Source organism: Montipora foliosa, chromosome 9 (genome assembly GCF_036669935.1).
Source record: "Montipora foliosa isolate CH-2021 chromosome 9, ASM3666993v2, whole genome shotgun sequence".
NCBI lineage: Eukaryota > Metazoa > Cnidaria > Anthozoa > Scleractinia > Acroporidae > Montipora > Montipora foliosa.
The window spans coordinates 24,665,616-24,678,115 of record NC_090877.1 but is presented as its reverse complement, the minus strand read 5'-3'; the positions used below and the strand labels follow the sequence as shown (position 1 = coordinate 24,678,115).

Sequence of the window (12,500 nt, the reverse complement as noted above, 5' to 3'; positions counted from 1 at the left end):
TCCCTGAAGGAGATGTACGACGATTAGCAGTTCAACTGCAAAGGACGACAGGAATCCTTTCAAGTTCTTCAGTTTCAACAACTACATACATTTCCGACAAAAGCCATTGCTCCTCGATATCAATCAGCCGGTTACTCAGTTGTGGCATTTTACTTGGCGAAGGTATGGGATTAAAACCAGAAAACCCGTCAAGGTAACTCTTATTTCTCTAACAGATCCTTCGTGAGATGGATAGCTGTCTGAGTTCATCTTCTCTTGCAACGTCACCGGTGGAAACCTCATCGCATCTTCCCCAAAACAAACTTCTAGACATGACCATAGGAAAGAAAAACTGCCGCTTTCCAGAGACAGGAATAACGATGGGAACGTGTACTGTTGCAGAGTCGGCGTCTTTTCCAGCTCTAGATCTAAGACACCAGTTGCCACAGATAACTATGCTTGCAACAACGCCGTCTTCTGTCCACACGACATCGAACGATGATGCAGCATATGGATGTAATTTCAGTACACATGCACAAACAGTCCAACCTGTTTCCGATAACAAAGAACTGGAAGTACATCATGCCTTTCTCTGTGATTTCCCTGGCTGTAAAAAGCGTTGTTACACCAAAAGCTCTCATCTCGGAACTGACAGGCGGAGTTATACGGGTAAAAAACCTTTCCCGTGTCCTTGGGAAAACTGTGGGTGGTGTTTCCGACGTTCAGATGAACTTAAGCGCCACTATCGAAGACATACTGGAGAAAAGCCGTACGTATGTCCTCTTTGTGGAAGATCTTTTAGTCGTTCAGATCACCGATCTTCTCATATCAAAAAAATACATCCATTAATGTAGAGAACCCGTGTAGCGTTTGCAATTTCTCGTAACACTCTTAGTGGTCTGATACATTTGTCCGGGGGAGTCGACCGTCATTTTTGTGCAGCAATACCTAAATCAATCCGTGCGCACGTTCCTATTTTTCCAATTAACATCAAGTACTTGGTAGACATGATATAACAAATTTGTATTTACATTTCGGACCAACTTCTTTAATTTTAACAACCTGATAAGTGAGTTAAACTGTACATAGCATATGCATCTATATCAGTGGTATATATAATACACGAGCGTTCTTTTAAAGAAGAAAACATATTCATGTCGATTTTTGCGTCCACGTTGGTTGGCATGCAAGGATCTTTGTCAATGATGCTAATTTGGCGTAAGGAGCCGGTTAAATAAAGTTATCATTCCTTTAATGATATTACCTGTTTACATTCTCTATTTTCTACAGTTATTTTACCTTTGTTTAATCGAGGAGATTTATTTTTTCAGTTAAGGCTGACCAAAAGAACAAATGACAGTACCAAATCTGATATCTAGCAGGGCTGCAAGAGTTCGGTGTATCTCATGTTTTTCACCGCTGCTTGTGTGTTGTTCCTTCAAAAGCTGAGATGACGAAAGTAAAAACAAAAAGTACTATATTTATAGTGTCTATCTCAAACAGTGAAAGAACGCCCCTGTGCTTTTAGCATTCTACTTAAAAGCATTGTATAACCATCACGCATCATACAAATTAACTGCCAGAAATTTGGAAGTGCTATGTATTCCCATGCAATCCACCTGAGCATTAGCCTGAGCCTTAAAAGTGGAAACTCTTCGTTAGATGGATTACATAGAAATATGCAGTACTTCAACTTGCACTCTGATAGTTAAGTCTATTGGAATGCAATCTTTTGAATGAACTTATCCCTCCTTCTCACAGTGTATTATACAAATTAGTCATGATGAACATTTTTTTGTTGGGAAGATTTTGCACTATTACATCGCCGGATCTGGGTCAGTAAAATAATCGCAAATACTACATAAAAGAATCAAAGCATGTTGACCGATAACTCAAATAGCCTCCTCCGTGTCACCCTATCATTTCGCTTGAAATACGAGAGCCAAAACAATACTCTACAACTTCAATTTTCAGTGAAAATATTTGTTCATTGATCCCATTAACCACTTCATTTTTATCACCGGAAACTTAATCCCTCTGTAAGCACTCGAGCCCTATTGTGATACGGCTTTCATCTCGTCAGAGCAGTCTAACACAAACGCACAACAGTGTATGTTTTATAACGAGATTAGCAACCAAACGGACAGAAGTGAAAACGGATAAGTCAGAGTTGCCGCATTACGGCACCAATGATCCATTTGCCGGGAAAGGTCTTGCGAAGGTCGTAACGCTTCCCCTCAATCCGCAAACGTTAGGTGATTAAGTTTAGCTGACATTTCCGTGTGGAAAACCTACAGTTATTTTGCCGCCAAGTAAGTTGGGTCAAGTTGCTATTAGCGTTATTTTTAGAAACGATCAAACAAAATGCCGAGATGCTTCACCTGACCAAGATAAATTAGGCCCACTTACAAGGGTCTCAGTCATAGTTTAAAATAATAGCCACCTTTTCAACTAATATACGGTGCTCTTTTTGAGCTTCAACTTCCCAAGTTTTGTACAACAATCATTCTTTTAAGACCGAAATAATGCAATATAATACGAAACACCAGACAATGTAGATTATAGCCTTAAGTACGACTGAGACATAATTTAGCAGAAACTGCCAGTGTAATCTCCTTTTTAACAATAAGATCTATTTTACAAATTTTAACAAAAGACAAATTATCACAGAAAGAAAATAAGATTACCCCTGTCAATAATAATTCTCATTAACATTACGGTTTTCATGTCTAGTGTTCGGAAGTTTGTGAGAACAACTAAGAAGAAGAAAGAAACATATTGCTTTGTTTCTTCTGCTGCTCGATCCTTATACAAAACCGTTCTGTCGGTTATATTTCACTTGTGCCACAGATCCCATAACCGGGAGAATCGCATCAAACTTGAATCGGAATCTTTGTAAGTTAAATGTCGTGGTGAAATTAATTAAAGTTCCGTATGGGAAGGGTAAATTGAGGATATGTGTGGGCTTAAATTTCAAGTCCTGCCACAAGTTCTGCCAGTTAGGGACGTTAGGCAGCTTGATTACGCACAAGGGACAACATGAGCAAAAAAATGTTCATATTATATGCTTGATTGAATGCAAGTGGTTAGTTCTTTCCAGGAATACTCAGCGTTTCAAAAAGTTGAAGTCGTTGCAACGAATTGGTCCGTGCACAAGTTGCACCTGATCGAACCCTATTGTAACATAACGCTCTTACCAGTGGTTTTTTTCCACTCATGATTCTTCAGAAAACGCCGCTATTTTAAAACATTGAAACCTGAATTTGCGTATTACAAGGAATGAGCCGAGTGCCAAGTCACGTTCAAATGCAAAGAAGTTCCTTCTGTTATTTACAGTTTTCACATTGTTTAACACCGTTCGTGAATATGTTTCGCAATATACAAGTCTCGAAACAAAGCGAGCGACTGGCGAACATTCGATACCTCCGTGTTTGAGTCTGAAAAAAACTAATTTCTATTTCGGGAACCAATCGGAGCCTCCGAACATTACCCGAACTTTCTTGGCCTTCTAGAATCATCTACGTGCCTGAAAAACTGCGGAACAGAACATTAAATCAATCGCGATCTTTCTTGTTCATTTATTGTTTAGCTGTGGCCTTAGATTCAAACGTCTTTAAGTTTTTATTTAAAAAGATAATTGTGTGCGACATGACGTAACTAGATAAGGGTGAAAGGAAAGCCGCTCTTGTAACTTAGGCCCGTTTTAAACGTCGCATTTTACATGTGCTGAATCTAATGCAAATGAGCGAAAACAATAGATTTTTCTCATTTGCATTAGATTCGGCACATGCGACGTTTAAAAGCCCGTTTTAAACGTCGTTGAGCACACTTGATAACTTGGCCTTTGCTTGTTGCAGCGTGACTCTTAATAGCCTCGGAGAGCATTTGAGGGGCTAACGAATGCGCGGCAAACTTTGCATAAGAACACTGGCGATCGGTTTAAGTGACTGCTAAATCCACAGCTAACTTCAGGAAGCGCAGAGATTCACGCAAACCCACGTAAAAGTCAAGTCATCCTAGCACGCAATCAGGAAGAATTACGTTTTATGTAAGTTACTGTTGTATGCCTTATGGGTATGTTAGATAAATCCGTTCAATGAATGTGGTGCCAGAAATCTGATTCCTTTTTATATGCAAAGGGTTCTGGGGTCGCCAGGGGCACACATTGCAAGTCGCTTTAAGAAAATGTATGGCGGAAAGTTATTTCGACCTCCAAAAAAACTATTTTGGAGAGGGCTCAACGCTTTTCTCTATACAGTTTTATCAGAAATCGATTTAGCCAATGTTAATAAGTGGCAAGTGTAAGTTTTTGTTTTCATAACCGTGAAATATGAGATAATAGGGACTTTAAGCAAATCGCTACGGCTGGCGCTAATACGGCTGCCGGAATTAAATTTCTCCCAAAATGAAACACTGCGCATGTACGTCGGTTGCATCCAGCCGTAGTGTGTAATCTGACTACGTGAGTCGCGATGTTTTGCCGTAGTGGCTACTACGTCGGGTTTATTTCGCTTCTCTGGCCCTTTTCAACGGTCATCTCGGCATTTTAAGAATTCTGTTGGATACTATATCCTTTAAAGTCAATTAAGGCAAGGATTGTGTCAAGGTTGCCTCTCATAAGCTTGTAAATCCGTATTATGAACTTACGATAAGTTTTGGCAAAGGTGTTGGAATGGCGAAGTGAGTTCAGCACGCGGTTGTTTTTCTTCGGTTAAGTTTGCTTTGAGGATTTATATCTGGATACTATACGATGCTATTTTGCTTCTTTGATTATAGATACATGTGTCTTTTTCACTCGATATTTTTTGAGATATTTGTCTCTGAAATTGTATATTTCATCCATCAAATTGCTGTTATTGTACAAGGTGTATAGCATTTGCTTTTGCTCAGAAATAATCTGTTCGTCCTAGCATGACGAACAACGGCCATCGTCCTTTCAGTGAAGCCATTTGAAGGTAAGAAACTAAATAAAAGACATTTTAAACACCTTTAGCCCATGTTTCCTTGTATTTTGCTTTGCTAAACTTAAAATTTAGCAGACCACCGAGACGTAGTCTCCCCAGACCTTTTCAGCCACGGCAGCCGTAGTCGCACCATCCGTAGTGATTTGCTTAAACTCCCTAATATTCATTCGGATTAACCTTGCTCGTGTAAGGATCCGCGTCATGGTCTCGAAACACGTTGAAACTTTTAGCTAAAACTTATGTACAACGGCGCTGGAAAAAGAAGGTTCAGCAGCAGGCGTTGCACCGTGTAACATAAAAGGTCGAAACTCATTCGGGAATCGAAATGTTGTTTACATCGCCTTAGCCGGTATCTGATTGGCTTACGTAGCGTAGTGTATCAAGACCGAGCGAGACCAGTTTCACGAAGTGGTGTTACACGGTGAAACTCCCGTTTTTATCACCACTAAGATTGCTGCGACCGTTGCAGAAGTAGAAAGCGGTTCTACATTTCGCGAAACTTATCTAGCAACGGAAGTTCAAAAAAGTTCCACGACTCAGACCATGTTAAACAGTGCAAAAAATTGATTGAGAAAAAGCTAACGGTTTTTTCAGCCGCTACTATTTTTCTACAGACTCTATGAGAGTCCAATCACTTTAATGAAGTACGATGATTCTGCTCAAGCAAACTATTTCAATCTCCTTCTGCCTCGAGGTAGCTGTTTTAATGCTCCTCTTCCTCACAATACAGCGCGCAGTCTCTGTTTCGATAGATTTAGATAACACCGTGTGGAATTCATGTGCGCCAGCTGTTACATGTAAACAAACTTTTTCTTCTGTCAAACTGCCATCTACAAGTATCAATGTCACTGGAGCTAAGAAAACTTGTCAAGCTACACTATGACTTCGACCAATACATCTTCATATACTAGTTCTCTGTAGATCTGATCTTTGGAGCAGGTCTTTTAGGTTTTAGTACCCACACAATTATACTCTCCCATGTACAAACGGTGTAGGACATTCAGTGGTTCTGTAACCTTGTACAAAATTATTTCAAAAGACCTTTGTACTTACTCATGGAAACCTTGAATTGGTCACGATTGCTTGTTCTAGCCCACGACAAAAACGTTACTGTTGTTCCTGGGCAAGTAAAATCTTAATATTTCAACATGAGCACTGAGAATCTTTTGCTTCCCTAAGTACCTTCGATCGTTGTCACAACCCCACAAAGCGCAATACATTTGATCGCCGTATCAGGCATATTTCCAAAATTATTTGAATTGCTGAATTTAGAAATAGGCCAGCCTATACACACGTAAATACCACTTAAAAGGCTTTATTGAGCTATTTCCTCCAGATTTATTCCTTATTTTATAATATTTTGAGACCATTTCACAATAACCTTACGCAAGCAAGGAAGTTAATCAGCTAATTTTATCTCATATTTCACGGCTATTCAAACAAAAACTTACACTTCTCACGTATCAACATTGCCCAAATCGATTTGTAATAAAACTCCGTCGAAAAAGGCATTGATCTCTCTCCAAAATCCTTTTTTTTTGGACGTCGAGTAAGTTTCCGCCATACATTTTCTCACAGCGACTTGCAATGTTTGTCCTCTGGCGACCCCAGAACCCTTTGCGTATAAAGCATGAATCCGACTACCGGGCAACTGGTTCATGGGGCCCTCTCTTAAAGAAGACAGCCAAATGCTTATGGCTTGTACAAGTTTCGATAACTTGTTTAGAGGACAAGACGGTGTCATGTACCAAAATTCGTATCAGGGCGAAGGAAATCTGGAAACGGCCGGCATCTATTCGCTGCTAATACCCACTAGGGAGGAAGAAATTGAACAGGTCAGTTGCAATGCATGAATGATTTAGTCGACTTACGCATTTTCTAAGTGATATTATAATAGCGTGCATTTCTGATGTGAGCTTTTGAGTGAACACTAATGACGAGTTCGAGCTTTGTGATACTCTCGGACGGTACATAAAACAATCAGACAATATTTTAGTTTTCCAGCCTTATATTACCGCTGATAAATAGCAATTGGAGGAAAACATTGACAACTGCTCGGAAATCTATTAACTTACTTTGAGTAAGAAATACAATTAAGGATCATGAGTTCGAGAGACATTGTATAAATTGCTGATTTTCCTCAGAGGATCAAAATGACGGTTTGTTCTGCAAACTCCCTGAAAAAAATAGTTCGCTCATTTCATATCTCAATGAATTAACCTTTTCGCGACACAAAGCCGAGCACTATTGCTCTAAAAATGCTAAACTTCTCTTACAAGTTTGTGAGCCCTGAAGGAGATGTATGGCCATTAGCAATTTAACTGTAAAGGATGACAGGGATCCTTTAAAGTTCTTCATACAGTTTTAACAACTACATACATTTCCGACAAAAGCCATTGCTCCCCGCGATATCAATCAGTCAAGGTATGGGATTAAAACCAGAAATAATCATGATATTGGATAAAACTAAAGGTAACCCTTATTTCTCTAAAAGATCCTTCGTGAGATGGATAGCTATCTGTGTTCATCTTCTCCTGCAACGTTACCTCGTCTTATCTAGCTCTTCCCCAACCCAAGCTTCAAGAAATGACTATAGGAAAGAAAAACTGCCTCTTTCCAGAGACAGGAATGACAATGGGAACGTGCACTGTTGAAGAGTCGGCGTCTATTCCAGCTCTAAATCTAAGACACCAGTGGTCACAGGTAACTATGCTTGCAACAACGCCGTCTTCTGTCCACACAACATCGAACGATGATGTAGCATACGGATGTAATTTCAGTACACATGCACAAACAGTCCAACCTGTTTCCGATAACAAAGAACTGGAACTACATCATGCCTTTCTCTGTGATTTCCCTGGCTGTAAAAACCATTACACCAAAAGCTCTCATCTCGGAACTTACAAGGGGATTCATACTGGTGAAAAACCTTTCTTGTGTCCTTGGGAAATCTGTGGATGGTGTTTCCGACGTTCAGATGAACTCAAGCGCCACTATCGAAGACATACTGGAGAAAAGCCGTACGTATGTCCTCTTTGTGGAAAATCTTTTAGTCGTTCAGATCACCGATCTTCGCATATAAAAAAAATACATCCATTAATGTAGAGAACCCGTGTAGCGTTTGCAATTTCTCGTACCACACTTTAAAGACGCCTGACGGCGGTGTCGATATTTTTTTTGCATCAACTGACCTAAATCAATCCGTGCAAGTTCCTATTTTTCCAAATAACATTAAGTACTTGCTGGCAGTGATATAACAAAGTTGTACTTTCAATTATATTTCGGACCAATTTCGTTAATTTTAAGAACGTGATAAGTGAGTTAAATTGTACATAGAATATGCACATATATATATATATATATATATATATATATATATATGATATATGTAATATACGAGCGTTCTTTTAAAGAAGAGAACATATTCATATCGATTTTTGCGTCCACGTTGGTTGGCATGCGAGGATCTTTGTCAATGACGTTAATTTGGCGTAAGGAGCCGGTTAAATAAAGTTGTCATTTACTTAAAGATATTACCTGTTTACATTCTCTTTTCTCTACAGTTGTTTTACCTTTCTGATGATATCCCTCTGCATGTCAGTTCAGTCAAGGAGATTTATTTTCAGAAACATCGACATTAATGAATGATTCTCTTGCTGAAAGGAAACTTGACAAACAATTTTATGCTCAAAATAATGAATAATTGTTCTTTTTTCGAGCTGGCTCAACTCACAATGGAGACGAAATCAGTCAATAAGTCGGTCGTTGTGAGGTAGTCTGTTTCACTCAGAGATCGACTCCTCTGTCAGTTCCTAACATGCACAAAAGATCAGAAATGCATGAGGTCTTCCTTTTTCTCTGTTCTTTGAGAGTTCAACAGCTTATGACAAAGAGACTACATCAGTCTTCATGATGGAACATCGTTTGAAAAGCAAAATAGATATCAAAACGTATTAAGTTCTTTGTATCCGCCTTTATTTTTATCACCTTGAAATGACCTTGAAATGTGCGGTTTCAGAGAGAAGCATGGCGAGGAGTGATTTTTCTTCGAATTTCTCCTTTGTTTTCGTTTCTTATTTTTCCCATGTATCGTGGACATGTTTGGAAAAACTCTTGCAGCCGTTTAGAAAGCCATTTTTGCATGATTAAAAGACTCTGACAAACGATATAGTAACTGACAAGGTTTGATGACACAAATCAACTTCTGGTTAAAGATTATATACAAACACGAACTCGTACAAGAAGGTTTAAATTCTTTATTACTGATAACAGCTCCTAGACTGGTGTTATTGGGTTTACTATTGACTCGAAAGGCTTCACCAATACACAACTGCAAATTTCTGACGGGATTCAGTTTTTTTTATGCCGAATTACCTGAAGTTTTTTTAATGAGCACGAGCGCTAGCAGAATACAATTCGTCTCAAGAGCAACGAGTACTTTGGGGAAAAAAAGACATCAGTGGTGAGCTTTAGGGAAATTTGTGAGACTTGCAAACATGTTTCTCCAAAGCAGCATATTTTCTGATTTTATACACTATTTTTGTTTGATGGTGTACCCTTGCTCCAAGGCCATTATTCATATTCACTATGCATAGTCCGAACGGTGTAACGCGTTTGCGTTCGCATCGAGACAGAGCTAAATTTCTCAAGACATGGCAAATGTTACATAAGAAAATGTACTAGAGCTGTTCATTTTCCTGAAAACACGTGGGATGTCAGTTACAAAAGTTGTTCCTGGTTGAATGTTGAAGGAAGGAACTATGTGTTTGACAGTATTGGCCACAGTGAAAAAGCGTGCATTTCCAAGGGGTTAATGCACGAGGTTTGGCACAAATCGATCTTTATGAACTGTCCCAGATATATTGAAACTGATTGTGAAAGCCGTTGTGCAGTACTGTTACACCTTGATTCTTAATTTCATTTAATATTATACATTTGGAACAGTTGTTGTAATAAGCAGACAAGGAATTCAGCGTTTATCAAAGACGAGAAGTTTGTTTACATACCTGATTCTTGACTGGCAGCCAGTTCTTCATGCAGGGGATAAGATGGCAGCGACGACTGTTAGTTCATATTTAAACTAATCTTTTATCATTCGTATCCAACCTGTCAGTCAGTATGAGCGATCCACGGTAAAAGTGTTTTTTTTTCCCTTTTAATGTGTCATAAGTTTCAAGATATGGCTGCACGCGATTTACGGTGTAGCGATCCACGGCAAAAGTGTTTTTTTCCCCTTTTAATGTGTCATAAGTTTCAAAATATGGCTGCACGCGATTTACGGTGTAGCGCGATTGCGTTCGCATCGAGACAGAGCTAAATTGCTCAAGACATGGCAAATGTTACATAAGAAAATGTACTAGGACTGTTCACTCTCCTGAAAACACGTGGGATGTCAGTTACAAAAGTTGTTCCTGGTTGAATGTTGAAGGAAGGAACTACGTGTTTGACAGTATTGGCCACAGTGAAAAAGCGTGCATTTCCAAGGGGTTAATGCACGAGGTTTGGCACAAATCGATCTTTATGAAATGTCCCAGATATATTGAAACTGATTGTGAAAGCCGTTGGGCAGTTACACCTTGATTCTTAATTTCATTTAATATTATACATTTGGAACAGTTGTTGTAATAAGCAGACAAGGAATTCAGCGTTTATCAAAGACGAGAAGTTTGTTTACATACCTGATTCTTGACTGGCAGTCAGTTCTTCATGCAGGGGATAAGATTGCAGCAACGACTCTTAGTTCATATTTAAACTAATCTTTTATCATTCGTATCCAACCTGTCAGTCAGTATGAGCGATCCACGGTAAAAGTGTTTTTTTTCCCTTTTAATGTGTCATAAGTTTCAAGATATGGCTGCACGCGATTTACGTCCATTAATGTTTCACATTGATTGTGGAGTTCTGATAAATGCGCGTGGGCTCCGTGGCTAACCAAAGGTGCCACGTGATGATTGTACAATATGAAGAAAAATGATACAATAAATTGCCTACGAGAACGCTCACATGCTTTGGAAACCAACCCATACATTTAGCCGGAATAGTAGAGAAAGAACTGCTGCTGGTTATCGTATAGCATACCTTGTATTCATCACTGATCAACAGATGAGCTTCAGACCGATGATGCGAAGGCACGTAGCCTGTTATGGAGGTGGCTGAACATTTGAACATTCTCACCAAATAGTAACCGGTAGAGAATTTCTTGCACACACTAAAAATTGTAAAGGAGCTTTAACGCCTATTTTCGTTTCCTTTACGTCATTTCCTTTTGAATATATTACTGAATACATAAACAGCCATCAACGATCACGTTTTAAATTTTTACATCAAGCACTGAAAAAAAAAAAAAAGATCTGCATGTAGGTTTGTAGGTAACGATATATCATATAAGTGACTAGCTGACAAAGAAGACGTGTAAGCCAATCGTGATGATATTAATCTACCGCAAAGCAAAGTCGTACAGCATTTTACACTCGAAAAACGGAGTTAGAATTTTCGGTTCAAAAAATCTCTGTTTTTGGATTTAGGAGTTGTATTGGATTGAAAAAGGAGTTCCTTCAACTGTACTCCATCAAAGATAAACGTTATTTTAACTCCATAATAATATAATAATAATAATAATAATAATAATAATAATAATAATAATAATGATAATGATAATGATAATGATAATGATAATGATAATGATAATGATAATGATAATGATAATGATAATAATAATAAAAATAATAATAATAGTAATAATAACATACACATATATAGCGCCTTAACAAAAGTTCTAAGGTACTTTACGATCAATACAAAGTAGAAACTTAAAAATAAAATTCAAAGCACAGTAGAATCTGGTAAAAGCGAAGATTCAATCAGAAAAAAAGTGTTTTTGAAAAGTTTTGTTTTAAGACTGTTTTTAAAAGCATAAACACTTGTGGCTTGCTTGATGTGCCCTGGAAGGCTGTTCTGTAGCTTCGGGGCACAAACTGAAAAGGCTCGATCGCGATATGACTTTAAATTAGACGGCGGAATCACTACGAGGTTTAAACTTGATGAGCCCACTGATGTTCCAGGTGTATACCGGTGAAGTAGCTCATGAACATAATAAGGGGCTAAATTGTTTATGGCTTTAAACGTGAGGAATAAAGTTTTAAAAATGATTCGTTGCTTAATTGGGAGCCAATGAAGGTCTTTCAACAAGGGTGTGATGTGGTCGAACTTACGGCCACATAACACAAAATAAGAGTTAAAGTCACTCTGATATTAGGTTCAAAGTACCGGCAACTCTGGCGCATTCACTCCATTCATTTTTGGAAATCAAAAGAACACCATGCACAATGATTATAACATCTTTAATTGAATCAAATTTAGTTTGCTTATACAAAAACCAGTTTTGATTTTTAAAAGTGACATTAATGTAAAAATAATACTTTTTAAACAATGATTCTTGTAAACTATTTTGATATTTTACAAAGACAAAAACATGTCACTCTTACATCTCACTACCTCCTGTCGGCAAGCATAATAAACTAGTGAGGTGGGTAATATATCATAGAAACTTAGACAGAA

At 38.3% G+C, this 12,500-nt stretch overlaps 3 long non-coding RNA genes and 1 pseudogene across 4 annotated transcripts in view; 2 read left to right on the top strand and 2 right to left on the bottom strand.

Moving 5' to 3' along the window:
• LOC137970812 (uncharacterized) overlaps positions 1-1,239 on the top strand; it is a 1,959-nt gene extending 720 nt beyond the window's left edge. The window contains exon 2 of the long non-coding RNA XR_011116875.1: positions 216-1,239. This is a non-coding gene — a long non-coding RNA (uncharacterized lncRNA). The remainder of the gene's footprint in view (positions 1-215) is intronic.
• The window catches only part of LOC137970811 (uncharacterized), a 53,908-nt gene extending 42,322 nt beyond the window's left edge, over positions 1-11,586 (bottom strand). For both annotated transcript variants that reach the window (XR_011116874.1, XR_011116873.1), the window contains exons 1-2: positions 9,950-11,586; positions 8,516-8,610 (exon numbers count right to left, since the gene is read on the bottom strand). This is a non-coding gene — a long non-coding RNA (uncharacterized lncRNA). The remainder of the gene's footprint in view (positions 1-8,515; positions 8,611-9,949) is intronic.
• LOC137970809 (Krueppel-like factor 5) lies at positions 6,025-8,296 on the top strand (annotated as a pseudogene).
• A 541-nt stretch (positions 11,587-12,127) lies between the features above and the next one.
• Positions 12,128-12,500, bottom strand: part of LOC137970810 (uncharacterized) — a 7,794-nt gene continuing 7,421 nt past the window's right edge. The window contains exon 3 of the long non-coding RNA XR_011116872.1: positions 12,128-12,500. This exon is cut by the window's right edge and continues 507 nt beyond it. This is a non-coding gene — a long non-coding RNA (uncharacterized lncRNA).